Raw genomic sequence first — 27,453 nt, 5'->3', positions numbered from 1 at the left:
ATTGGGTATCTTTACTTTCAAAGTATAGGGTTGATCCTTTGACGATCACTCTCTTGATTTACAGCAGAGACAGATAGTTGAGAAGTCTTTTCTCACATAGCTAGCACAAGCCTGCGCTTTTCCTTGCTGGCAGGGTGGAAATGACAGATTAGTCCTAGGAAGAAAAATCAAGCAATATTAGCAGAGGATGGTTTCGATCCATCGACCTCTGGGTTATGGGCCCAGCACGCTTCCGCTGCGCCACTCTGCTCCCTTGTGAAAGTGCTCTCTTTATGCAGAGGAGGAGCTTTCAGCGGAGTGGCAAGGGATTGGTGGGGCTCTCTCCTCATTTGCCTAAGCACATCGCAAGGTATGCTGGGTACAGAAAATCTTCATCTTCCCCACTCACAGTCAGTCATAACTGAAAGTGCAGACCCTCTTAGGAATTAGCCGTTTCAGGCTTTTACCAAGACAGCAGCTCTCTGTCCCTGTCCTTTCTCTGTGATCCTAGCACTAGCATACTCAGGATTTGGCTTTACCTGGGAGCCAGAGATCTACCCGGTGAGGGCGAGGCTTTTGAGCGTTTGGGAGCGTTCGGGACGTGAGAGGACGCTGGACAGGAAACTATGCCAATTTGAAGTATCCAACCTTCCTGCTGCAGTGAGAGGCTCTTTCCGTGGAAATCTGCCACTTGGAGTCCTCTCAACTTGCCCTCTGATAAAACATTTTTCTGAGCCGCAGTTACATCCGATGGTTACAAGGTGGCGCTGCATTCAGGTGAGAACACAAGTATGCACAAAATCTTGGGGACTTTTGCCAGATTTATCGGTGGATCTTGCCTATTATTTTCAGAGGCTAGATATCGCCTAGAAATGCTTTTTAACATAGGGATGCTGGGGTTATAATTTCTGGTCGGGGCGCAGCCCTTTCATTGCCTGCCCCCAGCAAAATATTTATTATCAGCACATGTGAGTGGTGAGTGCTTTATGGAAAATAGCATATATTGGGACAATGAATGTAGCAGATGAGGCGATCGAGATGTCTACCTACGTGTTTGATTATTTTTTTATATAACGGCTGATTATTCTGTTTCTGATATTTCAGTTTTGTGACATGTTGCATTAAAATATATCCTGCTTGGAGAATATATAAATATTTGCACTGCGTTGGCCGGGAATCGAACCCGGGTCAACTGCTTGGAAGGCAGCTATGCTCACCACTATACCACCAACGCCCTCTGATGTGTGTCCTCTAGGTTCCAGATGTTACAACGCCGAGTGCAGTGGCAATCTTGCACCGGTTCCAATCGTGCATTTGGTGTGGATACCAACATGAAAAGCTGTAGAAATTGTCTTGCAGTGGCTAAAGAACTGGGGATTGAAACCAAGGATAAAGCTGTGCAGAAGAGAAGAAATGGAAAGCAGCAGTACAAATAGTGGAAATGAGCATATGGGCAGCATCGGAAGCAAAGCAGCGAAGAGAAAGGGAGTAAATTCCATGAAATGCATAGGAGATTGATAAAAGCAGAACAAAAAGGGAAGAATTAAATTCAAAGCATGCCCCGAAAAACGTGTGAAGGTCCCACCTGTCATTTATGCTTCTAATTGGGTATCTTTACTTTCAAAGTATAGGGTTGATCCTTTGACGATCACTCTCTTGATTTACAGCAGAGACAGATAGTTGAGAAGTCTTTTCTCACATAGCTAGCACAAGCCTGCGCTTTTCCTTGCTGGCAGGGTGGAAATGACAGATTAGTCCTAGGAAGAAAAATCAAGCAATATTAGCAGAGGATGGTTTCGATCCATCGACCTCTGGGTTATGGGCCCAGCACGCTTCCGCTGCGCCACTCTGCTCCCTTGTGAAAGTGCTCTCTTTATGCAGAGGAGGAGCTTTCAGCGGAGTGGCAAGGGATTGGTGGGGCTCTCTCCTCATTTGCCTAAGCACATCGCAAGGTATGCTGGGTACAGAAAATCTTCATCTTCCCCACTCACAGTCAGTCATAACTGAAAGTGCAGACCCTCTTAGGAATTAGCCGTTTCAGGCCTTTACCAAGACAGCAGCTCTCTGTCCCTGTCCTTTCTCTGTGATCCTAGCACTAGCATACTCAGGATTTGGCTTTACCTGGGAGCCAGAGATCTACCCGGTGAGGGCTTGCCCGGTGTGAGGCTTTTGAGCGTTTGGGAGCGTTCGGGACGTGAGAGGACGCTGGACAGGAAACTATGCCATTTTGAAGTATCCAACCTTCCTGCTGCAGCGAGAGGCTCTTTCCGTGGAAATCTGCCACTTGGAGTCATCTCAACTTGCCCTCTGATAAAACATTTTTCTGAGTCGCAGTTACATCCGATGGTTACAAGGTGGCGCTGCATTCAGGTGAGAGCACAAGTATGCACAAAATCTTGGGGACTTTTGCCAGATTTATCGGTGGATCTTGCCTATTATTTTCAGAGGCTAGATATCGCCTAGAAATGCTTTTTAAAATAGGGATGCTGGGGTTATAATGTCTGGTCGGGGCTCAGCCCTTTCATTGCCTGCCCCCAGCAAAATATTTATTATCAGCACATGTGAGTGGTGAGTGCTTTATGGAAAATAGCATATATTGGGACAATGAATGTAGCAGATGAGGCGATCGAGATGTCTACCTACGTGTTTGTTTATTTTTTTATATAACGGCTGATTATTCTGTTTCTGATATTTCAGTTTTGTGACATGTTGCATTAAAATATATCCTGCTTGGAGAATATATAAATATTTGCACTGCGTTGGCCGGGAATCGAACCCGGGTCAACTGCTTGGAAGGCAGCTATGCTCACCACTATACCACCAACACCCTCTGATGTGTGTCCTCTAGGTTCCAGATGTTACAACGCCGAGTGCAGTGGCAATCTTGCACCGGTTCCAATCGTGCATTTGGTGTGGATACCAACATGAAAAGCTGTAGAAATTGTCTTGCAGAGGGTAAAGAACTGGGGATTGAAACCAAGGATAAAGCTGTGCAGAAGAGAAGAAATGGAAAGCAGCAGTACAAATAGTGGAAATGAGCATATGGGCAGCATCGGAAGCAAAGCAGCGAAGAGAAAGGGAGTAAATTCCATGAAATGCATAGGAGATTGATAAAAGCAGAACAAAAAGGGAAGAATGAAATTCAAAGCATGCCCCGAAAAACGTGTGAAGGTCCCACCTGTCATTTATGCTTCTAATTGGGTATCTTTACTTTCAAAGTATAGGGTTGATCCTTTGACGATCACTCTCTTGATTTACAGCAGAGACAGATAGTTGAGAAGTCTTTTCTCACATAGCTAGCACAAGCCTGCGCTTTTCCTTGCTGGCAGGGTGGAAATGACAGATTAGTCCTAGGAAGAAAAATCAAGCAATATTAGCAGAGGATGGTTTCGATCCATCGACCTCTGGGTTATGGGCCCAGCACGCTTCCGCTGCGCCACTCTGCTCCCTTGTGAAAGTGCTCTCTTTATGCAGAGGAGGAGCTTTCAGCGGAGTGGCAAGGGATTGGTGGGGCTCTCTCCTCATTTGCCTAAGCACATCGCAAGGTATGCTGGGTACAGAAAATCTTCATCTTCCCCACTCACAGTCAGTCATAACTGAAAGTGCAGACCCTCTTAGGAATTAGCCGTTTCAGGCCTTTACCAAGACAGCAGCTCTCTGTCCCTGTCCTTTCTCTGGGATCCTAGCACTAGCATACTCAGGATTTGGCTTTACCTGGGAGCCAGAGATCTACCCGGTGAGGGCTTGCCCGGTGTGAGGCTTTTGAGCGTTTGGGAGCGTTCGGGACGTGAGAGGACGCTGGACAGGAAACTATGCCAATTTGAAGTATCCAACCTTCCTGCTGCAGTGAGAGGCTCTTTCCGTGGAAATCTGCCACTTGGAGTCCTCTCAACTTGCCCTCTGATAAAACATTTTTCTGAGCCGCAGTTACATCCGATGGTTACAAGGTGGCGCTGCATTCAGGTGAGAACACAAGTATGCACAAAATCTTGGGGACTTTTGCCAGATTTATCGGTGGATCTTGCCTATTATTTTCAGAGGCTAGATATCGCCTAGAAATGCTTTTTAACATAGGGATGCTGGGGTTATAATTTCTGGTCGGGGCGCAGCCCTTTCATTGCCTGCCCCCAGCAAAATATTTATTATCAGCACATGTGAGTGGTGAGTGCTTTATGGAAAATAGCATATATTGGGACAATGAATGTAGCAGATGAGGCGATCGAGATGTCTACCTACGTGTTTGATTATTTTTTTATATAACGGCTGATTATTCTGTTTCTGATATTTCAGTTTTGTGACATGTTGCATTAAAATATATCCTGCTTGGAGAATATATAAATATTTGCACTGCGTTGGCCGGGAATCGAACCCGGGTCAACTGCTTGGAAGGCAGCTATGCTCACCACTATACCACCAACGCCCTCTGATGTGTGTCCTCTAGGTTCCAGATGTTACAACGCCGAGTGCAGTGGCAATCTTGCACCGGTTCCAATCGTGCATTTGGTGTGGATACCAACATGAAAAGCTGTAGAAATTGTCTTGCAGTGGCTAAAGAACTGGGGATTGAAACCAAGGATAAAGCTGTGCAGAAGAGAAGAAATGGAAAGCAGCAGTACAAATAGTGGAAATGAGCATATGGGCAGCATCGGAAGCAAAGCAGCGAAGAGAAAGGGAGTAAATTCCATGAAATGCATAGGAGATTGATAAAAGCAGAACAAAAAGGGAAGAATTAAATTCAAAGCATGCCCCGAAAAACGTGTGAAGGTCCCACCTGTCATTTATGCTTCTAATTGGGTATCTTTACTTTCAAAGTATAGTTTTGATCCTTTGACGATCACTCTCTTGATTTACAGCAGAGACAGATAGTTGAGAAGTCTTTTCTCACATAGCTAGCACAAGCCTGCGCTTTTCCTTGCTGGCAGGGTGGAAATGACAGATTAGTCCTAGGAAGAAAAATCAAGCAATATTAGCAGAGGATGGTTTCGATCCATCGACCTCTGGGTTATGGGCCCAGCACGCTTCCGCTGCGCCACTCTGCTCCCTTGTGAAAGTGCTCTCTTTATGCAGAGGAGGAGCTTTCAGCGGAGTGGCAAGGGATTGGTGGGGCTCTCTCCTCATTTGCCTAAGCACATCGCAAGGTATGCTGGGTACAGAAAATCTTCATCTTCCCCACTCACAGTCAGTCATAACTGAAAGTGCAGACCCTCTTAGGAATTAGCCGTTTCAGGCCTTTACCAAGACAGCAGCTCTCTGTCCCTGTCCTTTCTCTGTGATCCTAGCACTAGCATACTCAGGATTTGGCTTTACCTGGGAGCCAGAGATCTACCCGGTGAGGGCTTGCCCGGTGTGAGGCTTTTGAGCGTTTGGGAGCGTTCGGGACGTGAGAGGACGCTGGACAGGAAACTATGCCATTTTGAAGTATCCAACCTTCCTGCTGCAGCGAGAGGCTCTTTCCGTGGAAATCTGCCACTTGGAGTCATCTCAACTTGCCCTCTGATAAAACATTTTTCTGAGTCGCAGTTACATCCGATGGTTACAAGGTGGCGCTGCATTCAGGTGAGAGCACAAGTATGCACAAAATCTTGGGGACTTTTGCCAGATTTATCGGTGGATCTTGCCTATTATTTTCAGAGGCTAGATATCGCCTAGAAATGCTTTTTAAAATAGGGATGCTGGGGTTATAATGTCTGGTCGGGGCTCAGCCCTTTCATTGCCTGCCCCCAGCAAAATATTTATTATCAGCACATGTGAGTGGTGAGTGCTTTATGGAAAATAGCATATATTGGGACAATGAATGTAGCAGATGAGGCGATCGAGATGTCTACCTACGTGTTTGTTTATTTTTTTATATAACGGCTGATTATTCTGTTTCTGATATTTCAGTTTTGTGACATGTTGCATTAAAATATATCCTGCTTGGAGAATATATAAATATTTGCACTGCGTTGGCCGGGAATCGAACCCGGGTCAACTGCTTGGAAGGCAGCTATGCTCACCACTATACCACCAACACCCTCTGATGTGTGTCCTCTAGGTTCCAGATGTTACAACGCCGAGTGCAGTGGCAATCTTGCACCGGTTCCAATCGTGCATTTGGTGTGGATACCAACATGAAAAGCTGTAGAAATTGTCTTGCAGAGGGTAAAGAACTGGGGATTGAAACCAAGGATAAAGCTGTGCAGAAGAGAAGAAATGGAAAGCAGCAGTACAAATAGTGGAAATGAGCATATGGGCAGCATCGGAAGCAAAGCAGCGAAGAGAAAGGGAGTAAATTCCATGAAATGCATAGGAGATTGATAAAAGCAGAACAAAAAGGGAAGAATGAAATTCAAAGCATGCCCCGAAAAACGTGTGAAGGTCCCACCTGTCATTTATGCTTCTAATTGGGTATCTTTACTTTCAAAGTATAGGGTTGATCCTTTGACGATCACTCTCTTGATTTACAGCAGAGACAGATAGTTGAGAAGTCTTTTCTCACATAGCTAGCACAAGCCTGCGCTTTTCCTTGCTGGCAGGGTGGAAATGACAGATTAGTCCTAGGAAGAAAAATCAAGCAATATTAGCAGAGGATGGTTTCGATCCATCGACCTCTGGGTTATGGGCCCAGCACGCTTCCGCTGCGCCACTCTGCTCCCTTGTGAAAGTGCTCTCTTTATGCAGAGGAGGAGCTTTCAGCGGAGTGGCAAGGGATTGGTGGGGCTCTCTCCTCATTTGCCTAAGCACATCGCAAGGTATGCTGGGTACAGAAAATCTTCATCTTCCCCACTCACAGTCAGTCATAACTGAAAGTGCAGACCCTCTTAGGAATTAGCCGTTTCAGGCCTTTACCAAGACAGCAGCTCTCTGTCCCTGTCCTTTCTCTGGGATCCTAGCACTAGCATACTCAGGATTTGGCTTTACCTGGGAGCCAGAGATCTACCCGGTGAGGGCTTGCCCGGTGTGAGGCTTTTGAGCGTTTGGGAGCGTTCGGGACGTGAGAGGACGCTGGACAGGAAACTATGCCAATTTGAAGTATCCAACCTTCCTGCTGCAGTGAGAGGCTCTTTCCGTGGAAATCTGCCACTTGGAGTCCTCTCAACTTGCCCTCTGATAAAACATTTTTCTGAGCCGCAGTTACATCCGATGGTTACAAGGTGGCGCTGCATTCAGGTGAGAACACAAGTATGCACAAAATCTTGGGGACTTTTGCCAGATTTATCGGTGGATCTTGCCTATTATTTTCAGAGGCTAGATATCGCCTAGAAATGCTTTTTAACATAGGGATGCTGGGGTTATAATTTCTGGTCGGGGCGCAGCCCTTTCATTGCCTGCCCCCAGCAAAATATTTATTATCAGCACATGTGAGTGGTGAGTGCTTTATGGAAAATAGCATATATTGGGACAATGAATGTAGCAGATGAGGCGATCGAGATGTCTACCTACGTGTTTGATTATTTTTTTATATAACGGCTGATTATTCTGTTTCTGATATTTCAGTTTTGTGACATGTTGCATTAAAATATATCCTGCTTGGAGAATATATAAATATTTGCACTGCGTTGGCCGGGAATCGAACCCGGGTCAACTGCTTGGAAGGCAGCTATGCTCACCACTATACCACCAACGCCCTCTGATGTGTGTCCTCTAGGTTCCAGATGTTACAACGCCGAGTGCAGTGGCAATCTTGCACCGGTTCCAATCGTGCATTTGGTGTGGATACCAACATGAAAAGCTGTAGAAATTGTCTTGCAGTGGCTAAAGAACTGGGGATTGAAACCAAGGATAAAGCTGTGCAGAAGAGAAGAAATGGAAAGCAGCAGTACAAATAGTGGAAATGAGCATATGGGCAGCATCGGAAGCAAAGCAGCGAAGAGAAAGGGAGTAAATTCCATGAAATGCATAGGAGATTGATAAAAGCAGAACAAAAAGGGAAGAATTAAATTCAAAGCATGCCCCGAAAAACGTGTGAAGGTCCCACCTGTCATTTATGCTTCTAATTGGGTATCTTTACTTTCAAAGTATAGTTTTGATCCTTTGACGATCACTCTCTTGATTTACAGCAGAGACAGATAGTTGAGAAGTCTTTTCTCACATAGCTAGCACAAGCCTGCGCTTTTCCTTGCTGGCAGGGTGGAAATGACAGATTAGTCCTAGGAAGAAAAATCAAGCAATATTAGCAGAGGATGGTTTCGATCCATCGACCTCTGGGTTATGGGCCCAGCACGCTTCCGCTGCGCCACTCTGCTCCCTTGTGAAAGTGCTCTCTTTATGCAGAGGAGGAGCTTTCAGCGGAGTGGCAAGGGATTGGTGGGGCTCTCTCCTCATTTGCCTAAGCACATCGCAAGGTATGCTGGGTACAGAAAATCTTCATCTTCCCCACTCACAGTCAGTCATAACTGAAAGTGCAGACCCTCTTAGGAATTAGCCGTTTCAGGCCTTTACCAAGACAGCAGCTCTCTGTCCCTGTCCTTTCTCTGTGATCCTAGCACTAGCATACTCAGGATTTGGCTTTACCTGGGAGCCAGAGATCTACCCGGTGAGGGCTTGCCCGGTGTGAGGCTTTTGAGCGTTTGGGAGCGTTCGGGACGTGAGAGGACGCTGGACAGGAAACTATGCCAATTTGAAGTATCCAACCTTCCTGCTGCAGCGAGAGGCTCTTTCCGTGGAAATCTGCCACTTGGAGTCATCTCAACTTGCCCTCTGATAAAACATTTTTCTGAGTCGCAGTTACATCCGATGGTTACAAGGTGGCGCTGCATTCAGGTGAGAGCACAAGTATGCACAAAATCTTGGTGTGGATACCAACATGAAAAGCTGTAGAAATTGTCTTGCAGAGGGTAAAGAACTGGGGATTGAAACCAAGGATAAAGCTGTGCAGAAGAGAAGAAATGGAAAGCAGCAGTACAAATAGTGGAAATGAGCATATGGGCAGCATCGGAAGCAAAGCAGCGAAGAGAAAGGGAGTAAATTCCATGAAATGCATAGGAGATTGATAAAAGCAGAACAAAAAGGGAAGAATGAAATTCAAAGCATGCCCCGAAAAACGTGTGAAGGTCCCACCTGTCATTTATGCTTCTAATTGGGTATCTTTACTTTCAAAGTATAGGGTTGATCCTTTGACGATCACTCTCTTGATTTACAGCAGAGACAGATAGTTGAGAAGTCTTTTCTCACATAGCTAGCACAAGCCTGCGCTTTTCCTTGCTGGCAGGGTGGAAATGACAGATTAGTCCTAGGAAGAAAAATCAAGCAATATTAGCAGAGGATGGTTTCGATCCATCGACCTCTGGGTTATGGGCCCAGCACGCTTCCGCTGCGCCACTCTGCTCCCTTGTGAAAGTGCTCTCTTTATGCAGAGGAGGAGCTTTCAGCGGAGTGGCAAGGGATTGGTGGGGCTCTCTCCTCATTTGCCTAAGCACATCGCAAGGTATGCTGGGTACAGAAAATCTTCATCTTCCCCACTCACAGTCAGTCATAACTGAAAGTGCAGACCCTCTTAGGAATTAGCCGTTTCAGGCCTTTACCAAGACAGCAGCTCTCTGTCCCTGTCCTTTCTCTGTGATCCTAGCACTAGCATACTCAGGATTTGGCTTTACCTGGGAGCCAGAGATCTACCCGGTGAGGGCTTGCCCGGTGTGAGGCTTTTGAGCGTTTGGGAGCGTTCGGGACGTGAGAGGACGCTGGACAGGAAACTATGCCAATTTGAAGTATCCAACCTTCCTGCTGCAGTGAGAGGCTCTTTCCGTGGAAATCTGCCACTTGGAGTCCTCTCAACTTGCCCTCTGATAAAACATTTTTCTGAGCCGCAGTTACATCCGATGGTTACAAGGTGGCGCTGCATTCAGGTGAGAACACAAGTATGCACAAAATCTTGGGGACTTTTGCCAGATTTATCGGTGGATCTTGCCTATTATTTTCAGAGGCTAGATATCGCCTAGAAATGCTTTTTAACATAGGGATGCTGGGGTTATAATTTCTGGTCGGGGCGCAGCCCTTTCATTGCCTGCTCCCAGCAAAATATTTATTATCAGCACATGTGAGTGGTGAGTGCTTTATGGAAAATAGCATATATTGGGACAATGAATGTAGCAGATGAGGCGATCGAGATGTCTACCTACGTGTTTGATTATTTTTTTATATAACGGCTGATTATTCTGTTTCTGATATTTCAGTTTTGTGACATGTTGCATTAAAATATATCCTGCTTGGAGAATATATAAATATTTGCACTGCGTTGGCCGGGAATCGAACCCGGGTCAACTGCTTGGAAGGCAGCTATGCTCACCACTATACCACCAACGCCCTCTGATGTGTGTCCTCTAGGTTCCAGATGTTACAACGCCGAGTGCAGTGGCAATCTTGCACCGGTTCCAATCGTGCATTTGGTGTGGATACCAACATGAAAAGCTGTAGAAATTGTCTTGCAGTGGGTAAAGAACTGGGGATTGAAACCAAGGATAAAGCTGTGCAGAAGAGAAGAAATGGAAAGCAGCAGTACAAATAGTGGAAATGAGCATATGGGCAGCATCGGAAGCAAAGCAGCGAAGAGAAAGGGAGTAAATTCCATGAAATGCATAGGAGATTGATAAAAGCAGAACAAAAAGGGAAGAATTAAATTCAAAGCATGCCCCGAAAAACGTGTGAAGGTCCCACCTGTCATTTATGCTTCTAATTGGGTATCTTTACTTTCAAAGTATAGTTTTGATCCTTTGACGATCACTCTCTTGATTTACAGCAGAGACAGATAGTTGAGAAGTCTTTTCTCACATAGCTAGCACAAGCCTGCGCTTTTCCTTGCTGGCAGGGTGGAAATGACAGATTAGTCCTAGGAAGAAAAATCAAGCAATATTAGCAGAGGATGGTTTCGATCCATCGACCTCTGGGTTATGGGCCCAGCACGCTTCCGCTGCGCCACTCTGCTCCCTTGTGAAAGTGCTCTCTTTATGCAGAGGAGGAGCTTTCAGCGGAGTGGCAAGGGATTGGTGGGGCTCTCTCCTCATTTGCCTAAGCACATCGCAAGGTATGCTGGGTACAGAAAATCTTCATCTTCCCCACTCACAGTCAGTCATAACTGAAAGTGCAGACCCTCTTAGGAATTAGCCGTTTCAGGCCTTTACCAAGACAGCAGCTCTCTGTCCCTGTCCTTTCTCTGTGATCCTAGCACTAGCATACTCAGGATTTGGCTTTACCTGGGAGCCAGAGATCTACCCGGTGAGGGCTTGCCCGGTGTGAGGCTTTTGAGCGTTTGGGAGCGTTCGGGACGTGAGAGGACGCTGGACAGGAAACTATGCCAATTTGAAGTATCCAACCTTCCTGCTGCAGCGAGAGGCTCTTTCCGTGGAAATCTGCCACTTGGAGTCATCTCAACTTGCCCTCTGATAAAACATTTTTCTGAGTCGCAGTTACATCCGATGGTTACAAGGTGGCGCTGCATTCAGGTGAGAGCACAAGTATGCACAAAATCTTGGGGACTTTTGCCAGATTTATCGGTGGATCTTGCCTATTATTTTCAGAGGCTAGATATCGCCTAGAAATGCTTTTTAAAATAGGGATGCTGGGGTTATAATGTCTGGTCGGGGCTCAGCCCTTTCATTGCCTGCCCCCAGCAAAATATTTATTATCAGCACATGTGAGTGGTGAGTGCTTTATGGAAAATAGCATATATTGGGACAATGAATGTAGCAGATGAGGCGATCGAGATGTCTACCTACGTGTTTGTTTATTTTTTTATATAACGGCTGATTATTCTGTTTCTGATATTTCAGTTTTGTGACATGTTGCATTAAAATATATCCTGCTTGGAGAATATATAAATATTTGCACTGCGTTGGCCGGGAATCGAACCCGGGTCAACTGCTTGGAAGGCAGCTATGCTCACCACTATACCACCAACACCCTCTGATGTGTGTCCTCTAGGTTCCAGATGTTACAACGCCGAGTGCAGTGGCAATCTTGCACCGGTTCCAATCGTGCATTTGGTGTGGATACCAACATGAAAAGCTGTAGAAATTGTCTTGCAGAGGGTAAAGAACTGGGGATTGAAACCAAGGATAAAGCTGTGCAGAAGAGAAGAAATGGAAAGCAGCAGTACAAATAGTGGAAATGAGCATATGGGCAGCATCGGAAGCAAAGCAGCGAAGAGAAAGGGAGTAAATTCCATGAAATGCATAGGAGATTGATAAAAGCAGAACAAAAAGGGAAGAATGAAATTCAAAGCATGCCCCGAAAAACGTGTGAAGGTCCCACCTGTCATTTATGCTTCTAATTGGGTATCTTTACTTTCAAAGTATAGGGTTGATCCTTTGACGATCACTCTCTTGATTTACAGCAGAGACAGATAGTTGAGAAGTCTTTTCTCACATAGCTAGCACAAGCCTGCGCTTTTCCTTGCTGGCAGGGTGGAAATGACAGATTAGTCCTAGGAAGAAAAATCAAGCAATATTAGCAGAGGATGGTTTCGATCCATCGACCTCTGGGTTATGGGCCCAGCACGCTTCCGCTGCGCCACTCTGCTCCCTTGTGAAAGTGCTCTCTTTATGCAGAGGAGGAGCTTTCAGCGGAGTGGCAAGGGATTGGTGGGGCTCTCTCCTCATTTGCCTAAGCACATCGCAAGGTATGCTGGGTACAGAAAATCTTCATCTTCCCCACTCACAGTCAGTCATAACTGAAAGTGCAGACCCTCTTAGGAATTAGCCGTTTCAGGCCTTTACCAAGACAGCAGCTCTCTGTCCCTGTCCTTTCTCTGTGATCCTAGCACTAGCATACTCAGGATTTGGCTTTACCTGGGAGCCAGAGATCTACCCGGTGAGGGCTTGCCCGGTGTGAGGCTTTTGAGCGTTTGGGAGCGTTCGGGACGTGAGAGGACGCTGGACAGGAAACTATGCCAATTTGAAGTATCCAACCTTCCTGCTGCAGTGAGAGGCTCTTTCCGTGGAAATCTGCCACTTGGAGTCCTCTCAACTTGCCCTCTGATAAAACATTTTTCTGAGCCGCAGTTACATCCGATGGTTACAAGGTGGCGCTGCATTCAGGTGAGAACACAAGTATGCACAAAATCTTGGGGACTTTTGCCAGATTTATCGGTGGATCTTGCCTATTATTTTCAGAGGCTATATATCGCCTAGAAATGCTTTTTAACATAGGGATGCTGGGGTTATAATTTCTGGTCGGGGCGCAGCCCTTTCATTGCCTGCCCCCAGCAAAATATTTATTATCAGCACATGTGAGTGGTGAGTGCTTTATGGAAAATAGCATATATTGGGACAATGAATGTAGCAGATGAGGCGATCGAGATGTCTACCTACGTGTTTGATTATTTTTTTATATAACGGCTGATTATTCTGTTTCTGATATTTCAGTTTTGTGACATGTTGCATTAAAATATATCCTGCTTGGAGAATATATAAATATTTGCACTGCGTTGGCCGGGAATCGAACCCGGGTCAACTGCTTGGAAGGCAGCTATGCTCACCACTATACCACCAACGCCCTCTGATGTGTGTCCTCTAGGTTCCAGATGTTACAACGCCGAGTGCAGTGGCAATCTTGCACCGGTTCCAATCGTGCATTTGGTGTGGATACCAACATGAAAAGCTGTAGAAATTGTCTTGCAGTGGGTAAAGAACTGGGGATTGAAACCAAGGATAAAGCTGTGCAGAAGAGAAGAAATGGAAAGCAGCAGTACAAATAGTGGAAATGAGCATATGGGCAGCATCGGAAGCAAAGCAGCGAAGAGAAAGGGAGTAAATTCCATGAAATGCATAGGAGATTGATAAAAGCAGAACAAAAAGGGAAGAATTAAATTCAAAGCATGCCCCGAAAAACGTGTGAAGGTCCCACCTGTCATTTATGCTTCTAATTGGGTATCTTTACTTTCAAAGTATAGTTTTGATCCTTTGACGATCACTCTCTTGATTTACAGCAGAGACAGATAGTTGAGAAGTCTTTTCTCACATAGCTAGCACAAGCCTGCGCTTTTCCTTGCTGGCAGGGTGGAAATGACAGATTAGTCCTAGGAAGAAAAATCAAGCAATATTAGCAGAGGATGGTTTCGATCCATCGACCTCTGGGTTATGGGCCCAGCACGCTTCCGCTGCGCCACTCTGCTCCCTTGTGAAAGTGCTCTCTTTATGCAGAGGAGGAGCTTTCAGCGGAGTGGCAAGGGATTGGTGGGGCTCTCTCCTCATTTGCCTAAGCACATCGCAAGGTATGCTGGGTACAGAAAATCTTCATCTTCCCCACTCACAGTCAGTCATAACTGAAAGTGCAGACCCTCTTAGGAATTAGCCGTTTCAGGCCTTTACCAAGACAGCAGCTCTCTGTCCCTGTCCTTTCTCTGTGATCCTAGCACTAGCATACTCAGGATTTGGCTTTACCTGGGAGCCAGAGATCTACCCGGTGAGGGCGAGGCTTTTGAGCGTTTGGGAGCGTTCGGGACGTGAGAGGACGCTGGACAGGAAACTATGCCAATTTGAAGTATCCAACCTTCCTGCTGCAGTGAGAGGCTCTTTCCGTGGAAATCTGCCACTTGGAGTCCTCTCAACTTGCCCTCTGATAAAACATTTTTCTGAGCCGCAGTTACATCCGATGGTTACAAGGTGGCGCTGCATTCAGGTGAGAACACAAGTATGCACAAAATCTTGGGGACTTTTGCCAGATTTATCGGTGGATCTTGCCTATTATTTTCAGAGGCTAGATATCGCCTAGAAATGCTTTTTAACATAGGGATGCTGGGGTTATAATTTCTGGTCGGGGCGCAGCCCTTTCATTGCCTGCCCCCAGCAAAATATTTATTATCAGCACATGTGAGTGGTGAGTGCTTTATGGAAAATAGCATATATTGGGACAATGAATGTAGCAGATGAGGCGATCGAGATGTCTACCTACGTGTTTGATTATTTTTTTATATAACGGCTGATTATTCTGTTTCTGATATTTCAGTTTTGTGACATGTTGCATTAAAATATATCCTGCTTGGAGAATATATAAATATTTGCACTGCGTTGGCCGGGAATCGAACCCGGGTCAACTGCTTGGAAGGCAGCTATGCTCACCACTATACCACCAACGCCCTCTGATGTGTGTCCTCTAGGTTCCAGATGTTACAACGCCGAGTGCAGTGGCAATCTTGCACCGGTTCCAATCGTGCATTTGGTGTGGATACCAACATGAAAAGCTGTAGAAATTGTCTTGCAGTGGGTAAAGAACTGGGGATTGAAACCAAGGATAAAGCTGTGCAGAAGAGAAGAAATGGAAAGCAGCAGTACAAATAGTGGAAATGAGCATATGGGCAGCATCGGAAGCAAAGCAGCGAAGAGAAAGGGAGTAAATTCCATGAAATGCATAGGAGATTGATAAAAGCAGAACAAAAAGGGAAGAATTAAATTCAAAGCATGCCCCGAAAAACGTGTGAAGGTCCCACCTGTCATTTATGCTTCTAATTGGGTATCTTTACTTTCAAAGTATAGGGTTGATCCTTTGACGATCACTCTCTTGATTTACAGCAGAGACAGATAGTTGAGAAGTCTTTTCTCACATAGCTAGCACAAGCCTGCGCTTTTCCTTGCTGGCAGGGTGGAAATGACAGATTAGTCCTAGGAAGAAAAATCAAGCAATATTAGCAGAGGATGGTTTCGATCCATCGACCTCTGGGTTATGGGCCCAGCACGCTTCCGCTGCGCCACTCTGCTCCCTTGTGAAAGTGCTCTCTTTATGCAGAGGAGGAGCTTTCAGCGGAGTGGCAAGGGATTGGTGGGGCTCTCTCCTCATTTGCCTAAGCACATCGCAAGGTATGCTGGGTACAGAAAATCTTCATCTTCCCCACTCACAGTCAGTCATAACTGAAAGTGCAGACCCTCTTAGGAATTAGCCGTTTCAGGCCTTTACCAAGACAGCAGCTCTCTGTCCCTGTCCTTTCTCTGTGATCCTAGCACTAGCATACTCAGGATTTGGCTTTACCTGGGAGCCAGAGATCTACCCGGTGAGGGCTTGCCCGGTGTGAGGCTTTTGAGCGTTTGGGAGCGTTCGGGACGTGAGAGGACGCTGGACAGGAAACTATGCCATTTTGAAGTATCCAACCTTCCTGCTGCAGCGAGAGGCTCTTTCCGTGGAAATCTGCCACTTGGAGTCATCTCAACTTGCCCTCTGATAAAACATTTTTCTGAGTCGCAGTTACATCCGATGGTTACAAGGTGGCGCTGCATTCAGGTGAGAGCACAAGTATGCACAAAATCTTGGGGACTTTTGCCAGATTTATCGGTGGATCTTGCCTATTATTTTCAGAGGCTAGATATCGCCTAGAAATGCTTTTTAAAATAGGGATGCTGGGGTTATAATGTCTGGTCGGGGCTCAGCCCTTTCATTGCCTGCCCCCAGCAAAATATTTATTATCAGCACATGTGAGTGGTGAGTGCTTTATGGAAAATAGCATATATTGGGACAATGAATGTAGCAGATGAGGCGATCGAGATGTCTACCTACGTGTTTGTTTATTTTTTTATATAACGGCTGATTATTCTGTTTCTGATATTTCAGTTTTGTGACATGTTGCATTAAAATATATCCTGCTTGGAGAATATATAAATATTTGCACTGCGTTGGCCGGGAATCGAACCCGGGTCAACTGCTTGGAAGGCAGCTATGCTCACCACTATACCACCAACACCCTCTGATGTGTGTCCTCTAGGTTCCAGATGTTACAACGCCGAGTGCAGTGGCAATCTTGCACCGGTTCCAATCGTGCATTTGGTGTGGATACCAACATGAAAAGCTGTAGAAATTGTCTTGCAGAGGGTAAAGAACTGGGGATTGAAACCAAGGATAAAGCTGTGCAGAAGAGAAGAAATGGAAAGCAGCAGTACAAATAGTGGAAATGAGCATATGGGCAGCATCGGAAGCAAAGCAGCGAAGAGAAAGGGAGTAAATTCCATGAAATGCATAGGAGATTGATAAAAGCAGAACAAAAAGGGAAGAATGAAATTCAAAGCATGCCCCGAAAAACGTGTGAAGGTCCCACCTGTCATTTATGCTTCTAATTGGGTATCTTTACTTTCAAAGTATAGGGTTGATCCTTTGACGATCACTCTCTTGATTTACAGCAGAGACAGATAGTTGAGAAGTCTTTTCTCACATAGCTAGCACAAGCCTGCGCTTTTCCTTGCTGGCAGGGTGGAAATGACAGATTAGTCCTAGGAAGAAAAATCAAGCAATATTAGCAGAGGATGGTTTCGATCCATCGACCTCTGGGTTATGGGCCCAGCACGCTTCCGCTGCGCCACTCTGCTCCCTTGTGAAAGTGCTCTCTTTATGCAGAGGAGGAGCTTTCAGCGGAGTGGCAAGGGATTGGTGGGGCTCTCTCCTCATTTGCCTAAGCACATCGCAAGGTATGCTGGGTACAGAAAATCTTCATCTTCCCCACTCACAGTCAGTCATAACTGAAAGTGCAGACCCTCTTAGGAATTAGCCGTTTCAGGCCTTTACCAAGACAGCAGCTCTCTGTCCCTGTCCTTTCTCTGGGATCCTAGCACTAGCATACTCAGGATTTGGCTTTACCTGGGAGCCAGAGATCTACCCGGTGAGGGCTTGCCCGGTGTGAGGCTTTTGAGCGTTTGGGAGCGTTCGGGACGTGAGAGGACGCTGGACAGGAAACTATGCCAATTTGAAGTATCCAACCTTCCTGCTGCAGTGAGAGGCTCTTTCCGTGGAAATCTGCCACTTGGAGTCCTCTCAACTTGCCCTCTGATAAAACATTTTTCTGAGCCGCAGTTACATCCGATGGTTACAAGGTGGCGCTGCATTCAGGTGAGAACACAAGTATGCACAAAATCTTGGGGACTTTTGCCAGATTTATCGGTGGATCTTGCCTATTATTTTCAGAGGCTAGATATCGCCTAGAAATGCTTTTTAACATAGGGATGCTGGGGTTATAATTTCTGGTCGGGGCGCAGCCCTTTCATTGCCTGCCCCCAGCAAAATATTTATTATCAGCACATGTGAGTGGTGAGTGCTTTATGGAAAATAGCATATATTGGGACAATGAATGTAGCAGATGAGGCGATCGAGATGTCTACCTACGTGTTTGATTATTTTTTTATATAACGGCTGATTATTCTGTTTCTGATATTTCAGTTTTGTGACATGTTGCATTAAAATATATCCTGCTTGGAGAATATATAAATATTTGCACTGCGTTGGCCGGGAATCGAACCCGGGTCAACTGCTTGGAAGGCAGCTATGCTCACCACTATACCACCAACGCCCTCTGATGTGTGTCCTCTAGGTTCCAGATGTTACAACGCCGAGTGCAGTGGCAATCTTGCACCGGTTCCAATCGTGCATTTGGTGTGGATACCAACATGAAAAGCTGTAGAAATTGTCTTGCAGTGGCTAAAGAACTGGGGATTGAAACCAAGGATAAAGCTGTGCAGAAGAGAAGAAATGGAAAGCAGCAGTACAAATAGTGGAAATGAGCATATGGGCAGCATCGGAAGCAAAGCAGCGAAGAGAAAGGGAGTAAATTCCATGAAATGCATAGGAGATTGATAAAAGCAGAACAAAAAGGGAAGAATTAAATTCAAAGCATGCCCCGAAAAACGTGTGAAGGTCCCACCTGTCATTTATGCTTCTAATTGGGTATCTTTACTTTCAAAGTATAGTTTTGATCCTTTGACGATCACTCTCTTGATTTACAGCAGAGACAGATAGTTGAGAAGTCTTTTCTCACATAGCTAGCACAAGCCTGCGCTTTTCCTTGCTGGCAGGGTGGAAATGACAGATTAGTCCTAGGAAGAAAAATCAAGCAATATTAGCAGAGGATGGTTTCGATCCATCGACCTCTGGGTTATGGGCCCAGCACGCTTCCGCTGCGCCACTCTGCTCCCTTGTGAAAGTGCTCTCTTTATGCAGAGGAGGAGCTTTCAGCGGAGTGGCAAGGGATTGGTGGGGCTCTCTCCTCATTTGCCTAAGCACATCGCAAGGTATGCTGGGTACAGAAAATCTTCATCTTCCCCACTCACAGTCAGTCATAACTGAAAGTGCAGACCCTCTTAGGAATTAGCCGTTTCAGGCCTTTACCAAGACAGCAGCTCTCTGTCCCTGTCCTTTCTCTGTGATCCTAGCACTAGCATACTCAGGATTTGGCTTTACCTGGGAGCCAGAGATCTACCCGGTGAGGGCTTGCCCGGTGTGAGGCTTTTGAGCGTTTGGGAGCGTTCGGGACGTGAGAGGACGCTGGACAGGAAACTATGCCAATTTGAAGTATCCAACCTTCCTGCTGCAGCGAGAGGCTCTTTCCGTGGAAATCTGCCACTTGGAGTCATCTCAACTTGCCCTCTGATAAAACATTTTTCTGAGTCGCAGTTACATCCGATGGTTACAAGGTGGCGCTGCATTCAGGTGAGAGCACAAGTATGCACAAAATCTTGGGGACTTTTGCCAGATTTATCGGTGGATCTTGCCTATTATTTTCAGAGGCTAGATATCGCCTAGAAATGCTTTTTAAAATAGGGATGCTGGGGTTATAATGTCTGGTCGGGGCTCAGCCCTTTCATTGCCTGCCCCCAGCAAAATATTTATTATCAGCACATGTGAGTGGTGAGTGCTTTATGGAAAATAGCATATATTGGGACAATGAATGTAGCAGATGAGGCGATCGAGATGTCTACCTACGTGTTTGTTTATTTTTTTATATAACGGCTGATTATTCTGTTTCTGATATTTCAGTTTTGTGACATGTTGCATTAAAATATATCCTGCTTGGAGAATATATAAATATTTGCACTGCGTTGGCCGGGAATCGAACCCGGGTCAACTGCTTGGAAGGCAGCTATGCTCACCACTATACCACCAACACCCTCTGATGTGTGTCCTCTAGGTTCCAGATGTTACAACGCCGAGTGCAGTGGCAATCTTGCACCGGTTCCAATCGTGCATTTGGTGTGGATACCAACATGAAAAGCTGTAGAAATTGTCTTGCAGAGGGTAAAGAACTGGGGATTGAAACCAAGGATAAAGCTGTGCAGAAGAGAAGAAATGGAAAGCAGCAGTACAAATAGTGGAAATGAGCATATGGGCAGCATCGGAAGCAAAGCAGCGAAGAGAAAGGGAGTAAATTCCATGAAATGCATAGGAGATTGATAAAAGCAGAACAAAAAGGGAAGAATGAAATTCAAAGCATGCCCCGAAAAACGTGTGAAGGTCCCACCTGTCATTTATGCTTCTAATTGGGTATCTTTACTTTCAAAGTATAGGGTTGATCCTTTGACGATCACTCTCTTGATTTACAGCAGAGACAGATAGTTGAGAAGTCTTTTCTCACATAGCTAGCACAAGCCTGCGCTTTTCCTTGCTGGCAGGGTGGAAATGACAGATTAGTCCTAGGAAGAAAAATCAAGCAATATTAGCAGAGGATGGTTTCGATCCATCGACCTCTGGGTTATGGGCCCAGCACGCTTCCGCTGCGCCACTCTGCTCCCTTGTGAAAGTGCTCTCTTTATGCAGAGGAGGAGCTTTCAGCGGAGTGGCAAGGGATTGGTGGGGCTCTCTCCTCATTTGCCTAAGCACATCGCAAGGTATGCTGGGTACAGAAAATCTTCATCTTCCCCACTCACAGTCAGTCATAACTGAAAGTGCAGACCCTCTTAGGAATTAGCCGTTTCAGGCCTTTACCAAGACAGCAGCTCTCTGTCCCTGTCCTTTCTCTGTGATCCTAGCACTAGCATACTCAGGATTTGGCTTTACCTGGGAGCCAGAGATCTACCCGGTGAGGGCTTGCCCGGTGTGAGGCTTTTGAGCGTTTGGGAGCGTTCGGGACGTGAGAGGACGCTGGACAGGAAACTATGCCAATTTGAAGTATCCAACCTTCCTGCTGCAGTGAGAGGCTCTTTCCGTGGAAATCTGCCACTTGGAGTCCTCTCAACTTGCCCTCTGATAAAACATTTTTCTGAGCCGCAGTTACATCCGATGGTTACAAGGTGGCGCTGCATTCAGGTGAGAACACAAGTATGCACAAAATCTTGGGGACTTTTGCCAGATTTATCGGTGGATCTTGCCTATTATTTTCAGAGGCTATATATCGCCTAGAAATGCTTTTTAACATAGGGATGCTGGGGTTATAATTTCTGGTCGGGGCGCAGCCCTTTCATTGCCTGCCCCCAGCAAAATATTTATTATCAGCACATGTGAGTGGTGAGTGCTTTATGGAAAATAGCATATATTGGGACAATGAATGTAGCAGATGAGGCGATCGAGATGTCTACCTACGTGTTTGATTATTTTTTTATATAACGGCTGATTATTCTGTTTCTGATATTTCAGTTTTGTGACATGTTGCATTAAAATATATCCTGCTTGGAGAATATATAAATATTTGCACTGCGTTGGCCGGGAATCGAACCCGGGTCAACTGCTTGGAAGGCAGCTATGCTCACCACTATACCACCAACGCCCTCTGATGTGTGTCCTCTAGGTTCCAGATGTTACAACGCCGAGTGCAGTGGCAATCTTGCACCGGTTCCAATCGTGCATTTGGTGTGGATACCAACATGAAAAGCTGTAGAAATTGTCTTGCAGTGGGTAAAGAACTGGGGATTGAAACCAAGGATAAAGCTGTGCAGAAGAGAAGAAATGGAAAGCAGCAGTACAAATAGTGGAAATGAGCATATGGGCAGCATCGGAAGCAAAGCAGCGAAGAGAAAGGGAGTAAATTCCATGAAATGCATAGGAGATTGATAAAAGCAGAACAAAAAGGGAAGAATTAAATTCAAAGCATGCCCCGAAAAACGTGTGAAGGTCCCACCTGTCATTTATGCTTCTAATTGGGTATCTTTACTTTCAAAGTATAGTTTTGATCCTTTGACGATCACTCTCTTGATTTACAGCAGAGACAGATAGTTGAGAAGTCTTTTCTCACATAGCTAGCACAAGCCTGCGCTTTTCCTTGCTGGCAGGGTGGAAATGACAGATTAGTCCTAGGAAGAAAAATCAAGCAATATTAGCAGAGGATGGTTTCGATCCATCGACCTCTGGGTTATGGGCCCAGCACGCTTCCGCTGCGCCACTCTGCTCCCTTGTGAAAGTGCTCTCTTTATGCAGAGGAGGAGCTTTCAGCGGAGTGGCAAGGGATTGGTGGGGCTCTCTCCTCATTTGCCTAAGCACATCGCAAGGTATGCTGGGTACAGAAAATCTTCATCTTCCCCACTCACAGTCAGTCATAACTGAAAGTGCAGACCCTCTTAGGAATTAGCCGTTTCAGGCCTTTACCAAGACAGCAGCTCTCTGTCCCTGTCCTTTCTCTGTGATCCTAGCACTAGCATACTCAGGATTTGGCTTTACCTGGGAGCCAGAGATCTACCCGGTGAGGGCGAGGCTTTTGAGCGTTTGGGAGCGTTCGGGACGTGAGAGGACGCTGGACAGGAAACTATGCCAATTTGAAGTATCCAACCTTCCTGCTGCAGTGAGAGGCTCTTTCCGTGGAAATCTGCCACTTGGAGTCCTCTCAACTTGCCCTCTGATAAAACATTTTTCTGAGCCGCAGTTACATCCGATGGTTACAAGGTGGCGCTGCATTCAGGTGAGAACACAAGTATGCACAAAATCTTGGGGACTTTTGCCAGATTTATCGGTGGATCTTGCCTATTATTTTCAGAGGCTAGATATCGCCTAGAAATGCTTTTTAACATAGGGATGCTGGGGTTATAATTTCTGGTCGGGGCGCAGCCCTTTCATTGCCTGCCCCCAGCAAAATATTTATTATCAGCACATGTGAGTGGTGAGTGCTTTATGGAAAATAGCATATATTGGGACAATGAATGTAGCAGATGAGGCGATCGAGATGTCTACCTACGTGTTTGATTATTTTTTTATATAACGGCTGATTATTCTGTTTCTGATATTTCAGTTTTGTGACATGTTGCATTAAAATATATCCTGCTTGGAGAATATATAAATATTTGCACTGCGTTGGCCGGGAATCGAACCCGGGTCAACTGCTTGGAAGGCAGCTATGCTCACCACTATACCACCAACGCCCTCTGATGTGTGTCCTCTAGGTTCCAGATGTTACAACGCCGAGTGCAGTGGCAATCTTGCACCGGTTCCAATCGTGCATTTGGTGTGGATACCAACATGAAAAGCTGTAGAAATTGTCTTGCAGTGGGTAAAGAACTGGGGATTGAAACCAAGGATAAAGCTGTGCAGAAGAGAAGAAATGGAAAGCAGCAGTACAAATAGTGGAAATGAGCATATGGGCAGCATCGGAAGCAAAGCAGCGAAGAGAAAGGGAGTAAATTCCATGAAATGCATAGGAGATTGATAAAAGCAGAACAAAAAGGGAAGAATTAAATTCAAAGCATGCCCCGAAAAACGTGTGAAGGTCCCACCTGTCATTTATGCTTCTAATTGGGTATCTTTACTTTCAAAGTATAGGGTTGATCCTTTGACGATCACTCTCTTGATTTACAGCAGAGACAGATAGTTGAGAAGTCTTTTCTCACATAGCTAGCACAAGCCTGCGCTTTTCCTTGCTGGCAGGGTGGAAATGACAGATTAGTCCTAGGAAGAAAAATCAAGCAATATTAGCAGAGGATGGTTTCGATCCATCGACCTCTGGGTTATGGGCCCAGCACGCTTCCGCTGCGCCACTCTGCTCCCTTGTGAAAGTGCTCTCTTTATGCAGAGGAGGAGCTTTCAGCGGAGTGGCAAGGGATTGGTGGGGCTCTCTCCTCATTTGCCTAAGCACATCGCAAGGTATGCTGGGTACAGAAAATCTTCATCTTCCCCACTCACAGTCAGTCATAACTGAAAGTGCAGACCCTCTTAGGAATTAGCCGTTTCAGGCCTTTACCAAGACAGCAGCTCTCTGTCCCTGTCCTTTCTCTGTGATCCTAGCACTAGCATACTCAGGATTTGGCTTTACCTGGGAGCCAGAGATCTACCCGGTGAGGGCTTGCCCGGTGTGAGGCTTTTGAGCGTTTGGGAGCGTTCGGGACGTGAGAGGACGCTGGACAGGAAACTATGCCATTTTGAAGTATCCAACCTTCCTGCTGCAGCGAGAGGCTCTTTCCGTGGAAATCTGCCACTTGGAGTCATCTCAACTTGCCCTCTGATAAAACATTTTTCTGAGTCGCAGTTACATCCGATGGTTACAAGGTGGCGCTGCATTCAGGTGAGAGCACAAGTATGCACAAAATCTTGGGGACTTTTGCCAGATTTATCGGTGGATCTTGCCTATTATTTTCAGAGGCTAGATATCGCCTAGAAATGCTTTTTAAAATAGGGATGCTGGGGTTATAATGTCTGGTCGGGGCTCAGCCCTTTCATTGCCTGCCCCCAGCAAAATATTTATTATCAGCACATGTGAGTGGTGAGTGCTTTATGGAAAATAGCATATATTGGGACAATGAATGTAGCAGATGAGGCGATCGAGATGTCTACCTACGTGTTTGTTTATTTTTTTATATAACGGCTGATTATTCTGTTTCTGATATTTCAGTTTTGTGACATGTTGCATTAAAATATATCCTGCTTGGAGAATATATAAATATTTGCACTGCGTTGGCCGGGAATCGAACCCGGGTCAACTGCTTGGAAGGCAGCTATGCTCACCACTATACCACCAACACCCTCTGATGTGTGTCCTCTAGGTTCCAGATGTTACAACGCCGAGTGCAGTGGCAATCTTGCACCGGTTCCAATCGTGCATTTGGTGTGGATACCAACATGAAAAGCTGTAGAAATTGTCTTGCAGAGGGTAAAGAACTGGGGATTGAAACCAAGGATAAAGCTGTGCAGAAGAGAAGAAATGGAAAGCAGCAGTACAAATAGTGGAAATGAGCATATGGGCAGCATCGGAAGCAAAGCAGCGAAGAGAAAGGGAGTAAATTCCATGAAATGCATAGGAGATTGATAAAAGCAGAACAAAAAGGGAAGAATGAAATTCAAAGCATGCCCCGAAAAACGTGTGAAGGTCCCACCTGTCATTTATGCTTCTAATTGGGTATCTTTACTTTCAAAGTATAGGGTTGATCCTTTGACGATCACTCTCTTGATTTACAGCAGAGACAGATAGTTGAGAAGTCTTTTCTCACATAGCTAGCACAAGCCTGCGCTTTTCCTTGCTGGCAGGGTGGAAATGACAGATTAGTCCTAGGAAGAAAAATCAAGCAATATTAGCAGAGGATGGTTTCGATCCATCGACCTCTGGGTTATGGGCCCAGCACGCTTCCGCTGCGCCACTCTGCTCCCTTGTGAAAGTGCTCTCTTTATGCAGAGGAGGAGCTTTCAGCGGAGTGGCAAGGGATTGGTGGGGCTCTCTCCTCATTTGCCTAAGCACATCGCAAGGTATGCTGGGTACAGAAAATCTTCATCTTCCCCACTCACAGTCAGTCATAACTGAAAGTGCAGACCCTCTTAGGAATTAGCCGTTTCAGGCCTTTACCAAGACAGCAGCTCTCTGTCCCTGTCCTTTCTCTGGGATCCTAGCACTAGCATACTCAGGATTTGGCTTTACCTGGGAGCCAGAGATCTACCCGGTGAGGGCTTGCCCGGTGTGAGGCTTTTGAGCGTTTGGGAGCGTTCGGGACGTGAGAGGACGCTGGACAGGAAACTATGCCAATTTGAAGTATCCAACCTTCCTGCTGCAGTGAGAGGCTCTTTCCGTGGAAATCTGCCACTTGGAGTCCTCTCAACTTGCCCTCTGATAAAACATTTTTCTGAGCCGCAGTTACATCCGATGGTTACAAGGTGGCGCTGCATTCAGGTGAGAACACAAGTATGCACAAAATCTTGGGGACTTTTGCCAGATTTATCGGTGGATCTTGCCTATTATTTTCAGAGGCTAGATATCGCCTAGAAATGCTTTTTAACATAGGGATGCTGGGGTTATAATTTCTGGTCGGGGCGCAGCCCTTTCATTGCCTGCCCCCAGCAAAATATTTATTATCAGCACATGTGAGTGGTGAGTGCTTTATGGAAAATAGCATATATTGGGACAATGAATGTAGCAGATGAGGCGATCGAGATGTCTACCTACGTGTTTGATTATTTTTTTATATAACGGCTGATTATTCTGTTTCTGATATTTCAGTTTTGTGACATGTTGCATTAAAATATATCCTGCTTGGAGAATATATAAATATTTGCACTGCGTTGGCCGGGAATCGAACCCGGGTCAACTGCTTGGAAGGCAGCTATGCTCACCACTATACCACCAACGCCCTCTGATGTGTGTCCTCTAGGTTCCAGATGTTACAACGCCGAGTGCAGTGGCAATCTTGCACCGGTTCCAATCGTGCATTTGGTGTGGATACCAACATGAAAAGCTGTAGAAATTGTCTTGCAGTGGCTAAAGAACTGGGGATTGAAACCAAGGATAAAGCTGTGCAGAAGAGAAGAAATGGAAAGCAGCAGTACAAATAGTGGAAATGAGCATATGGGCAGCATCGGAAGCAAAGCAGCGAAGAGAAAGGGAGTAAATTCCATGAAATGCATAGGAGATTGATAAAAGCAGAACAAAAAGGGAAGAATTAAATTCAAAGCATGCCCCGAAAAACGTGTGAAGGTCCCACCTGTCATTTATGCTTCTAATTGGGTATCTTTACTTTCAAAGTATAGTTTTGATCCTTTGACGATCACTCTCTTGATTTACAGCAGAGACAGATAGTTGAGAAGTCTTTTCTCACATAGCTAGCACAAGCCTGCGCTTTTCCTTGCTGGCAGGGTGGAAATGACAGATTAGTCCTAGGAAGAAAAATCAAGCAATATTAGCAGAGGATGGTTTCGATCCATCGACCTCTGGGTTATGGGCCCAGCACGCTTCCGCTGCGCCACTCTGCTCCCTTGTGAAAGTGCTCTCTTTATGCAGAGGAGGAGCTTTCAGCGGAGTGGCAAGGGATTGGTGGGGCTCTCTCCTCATTTGCCTAAGCACATCGCAAGGTATGCTGGGTACAGAAAATCTTCATCTTCCCCACTCACAGTCAGTCATAACTGAAAGTGCAGACCCTCTTAGGAATTAGCCGTTTCAGGCCTTTACCAAGACAGCAGCTCTCTGTCCCTGTCCTTTCTCTGTGATCCTAGCACTAGCATACTCAGGATTTGGCTTTACCTGGGAGCCAGAGATCTACCCGGTGAGGGCTTGCCCGGTGTGAGGCTTTTGAGCGTTTGGGAGCGTTCGGGACGTGAGAGGACGCTGGACAGGAAACTATGCCAATTTGAAGTATCCAACCTTCCTGCTGCAGCGAGAGGCTCTTTCCGTGGAAATCTGCCACTTGGAGTCATCTCAACTTGCCCTCTGATAAAACATTTTTCTGAGTCGCAGTTACATCCGATGGTTACAAGGTGGCGCTGCATTCAGGTGAGAGCACAAGTATGCACAAAATCTTGGGGACTTTTGCCAGATTTATCGGTGGATCTTGCCTATTATTTTCAGAGGCTAGATATCGCCTAGAAATGCTTTTTAAAATAGGGATGCTGGGGTTATAATGTCTGGTCGGGGCTCAGCCC

General features: G+C 45.9%; 16 non-coding genes across 16 annotated transcripts; all 16 read right to left on the bottom strand.

Annotated features, from left to right (window-relative positions):
• Positions 1–1,141: 1,141 nt before the first annotated feature.
• Positions 1,142–1,213, bottom strand: TRNAG-UCC (transfer RNA glycine (anticodon UCC)). Its single transcript has one exon. It is a non-coding gene; the product is annotated as a tRNA-Gly (tRNA).
• Positions 1,214–2,734: 1,521 nt separating this feature from the next.
• TRNAG-UCC (transfer RNA glycine (anticodon UCC)) lies at positions 2,735–2,806 on the bottom strand. Its single transcript has one exon. It is a non-coding gene; the product is annotated as a tRNA-Gly (tRNA).
• Positions 2,807–4,327: 1,521 nt separating this feature from the next.
• On the bottom strand, positions 4,328–4,399 carry TRNAG-UCC (transfer RNA glycine (anticodon UCC)). The gene has a single exon. It is a non-coding gene; the product is annotated as a tRNA-Gly (tRNA).
• A 1,521-nt stretch (positions 4,400–5,920) lies between these two features.
• TRNAG-UCC (transfer RNA glycine (anticodon UCC)) lies at positions 5,921–5,992 on the bottom strand. The gene has a single exon. It is a non-coding gene; the product is annotated as a tRNA-Gly (tRNA).
• A 1,521-nt stretch (positions 5,993–7,513) lies between these two features.
• Positions 7,514–7,585, bottom strand: TRNAG-UCC (transfer RNA glycine (anticodon UCC)). Its single transcript has one exon. It is a non-coding gene; the product is annotated as a tRNA-Gly (tRNA).
• A 2,603-nt stretch (positions 7,586–10,188) lies between these two features.
• Positions 10,189–10,260, bottom strand: TRNAG-UCC (transfer RNA glycine (anticodon UCC)). The gene has a single exon. It is a non-coding gene; the product is annotated as a tRNA-Gly (tRNA).
• Positions 10,261–11,781: 1,521 nt separating this feature from the next.
• Positions 11,782–11,853, bottom strand: TRNAG-UCC (transfer RNA glycine (anticodon UCC)). The gene has a single exon. It is a non-coding gene; the product is annotated as a tRNA-Gly (tRNA).
• A 1,521-nt stretch (positions 11,854–13,374) lies between these two features.
• On the bottom strand, positions 13,375–13,446 carry TRNAG-UCC (transfer RNA glycine (anticodon UCC)). The gene has a single exon. It is a non-coding gene; the product is annotated as a tRNA-Gly (tRNA).
• A 1,510-nt stretch (positions 13,447–14,956) lies between these two features.
• On the bottom strand, positions 14,957–15,028 carry TRNAG-UCC (transfer RNA glycine (anticodon UCC)). Its single transcript has one exon. It is a non-coding gene; the product is annotated as a tRNA-Gly (tRNA).
• Positions 15,029–16,549: 1,521 nt separating this feature from the next.
• On the bottom strand, positions 16,550–16,621 carry TRNAG-UCC (transfer RNA glycine (anticodon UCC)). The gene has a single exon. It is a non-coding gene; the product is annotated as a tRNA-Gly (tRNA).
• A 1,521-nt stretch (positions 16,622–18,142) lies between these two features.
• On the bottom strand, positions 18,143–18,214 carry TRNAG-UCC (transfer RNA glycine (anticodon UCC)). The gene has a single exon. It is a non-coding gene; the product is annotated as a tRNA-Gly (tRNA).
• Positions 18,215–19,735: 1,521 nt separating this feature from the next.
• TRNAG-UCC (transfer RNA glycine (anticodon UCC)) lies at positions 19,736–19,807 on the bottom strand. Its single transcript has one exon. It is a non-coding gene; the product is annotated as a tRNA-Gly (tRNA).
• Positions 19,808–21,328: 1,521 nt separating this feature from the next.
• TRNAG-UCC (transfer RNA glycine (anticodon UCC)) lies at positions 21,329–21,400 on the bottom strand. Its single transcript has one exon. It is a non-coding gene; the product is annotated as a tRNA-Gly (tRNA).
• A 1,510-nt stretch (positions 21,401–22,910) lies between these two features.
• Positions 22,911–22,982, bottom strand: TRNAG-UCC (transfer RNA glycine (anticodon UCC)). Its single transcript has one exon. It is a non-coding gene; the product is annotated as a tRNA-Gly (tRNA).
• A 1,521-nt stretch (positions 22,983–24,503) lies between these two features.
• Positions 24,504–24,575, bottom strand: TRNAG-UCC (transfer RNA glycine (anticodon UCC)). Its single transcript has one exon. It is a non-coding gene; the product is annotated as a tRNA-Gly (tRNA).
• A 1,521-nt stretch (positions 24,576–26,096) lies between these two features.
• TRNAG-UCC (transfer RNA glycine (anticodon UCC)) lies at positions 26,097–26,168 on the bottom strand. Its single transcript has one exon. It is a non-coding gene; the product is annotated as a tRNA-Gly (tRNA).
• Between the last annotated feature and the right edge of the window lie 1,285 nt (positions 26,169–27,453).

The sequence above is a fragment of the Triturus cristatus genome, chromosome 11, assembly GCF_964204655.1.
Source record: "Triturus cristatus chromosome 11, aTriCri1.1, whole genome shotgun sequence".
In the NCBI taxonomy this organism is placed as follows: domain Eukaryota; kingdom Metazoa; phylum Chordata; class Amphibia; order Caudata; family Salamandridae; genus Triturus; species Triturus cristatus.
Note: the sequence above shows the minus strand (reverse complement) of the source record. Positions and strands in the feature narration are given on the sequence as shown.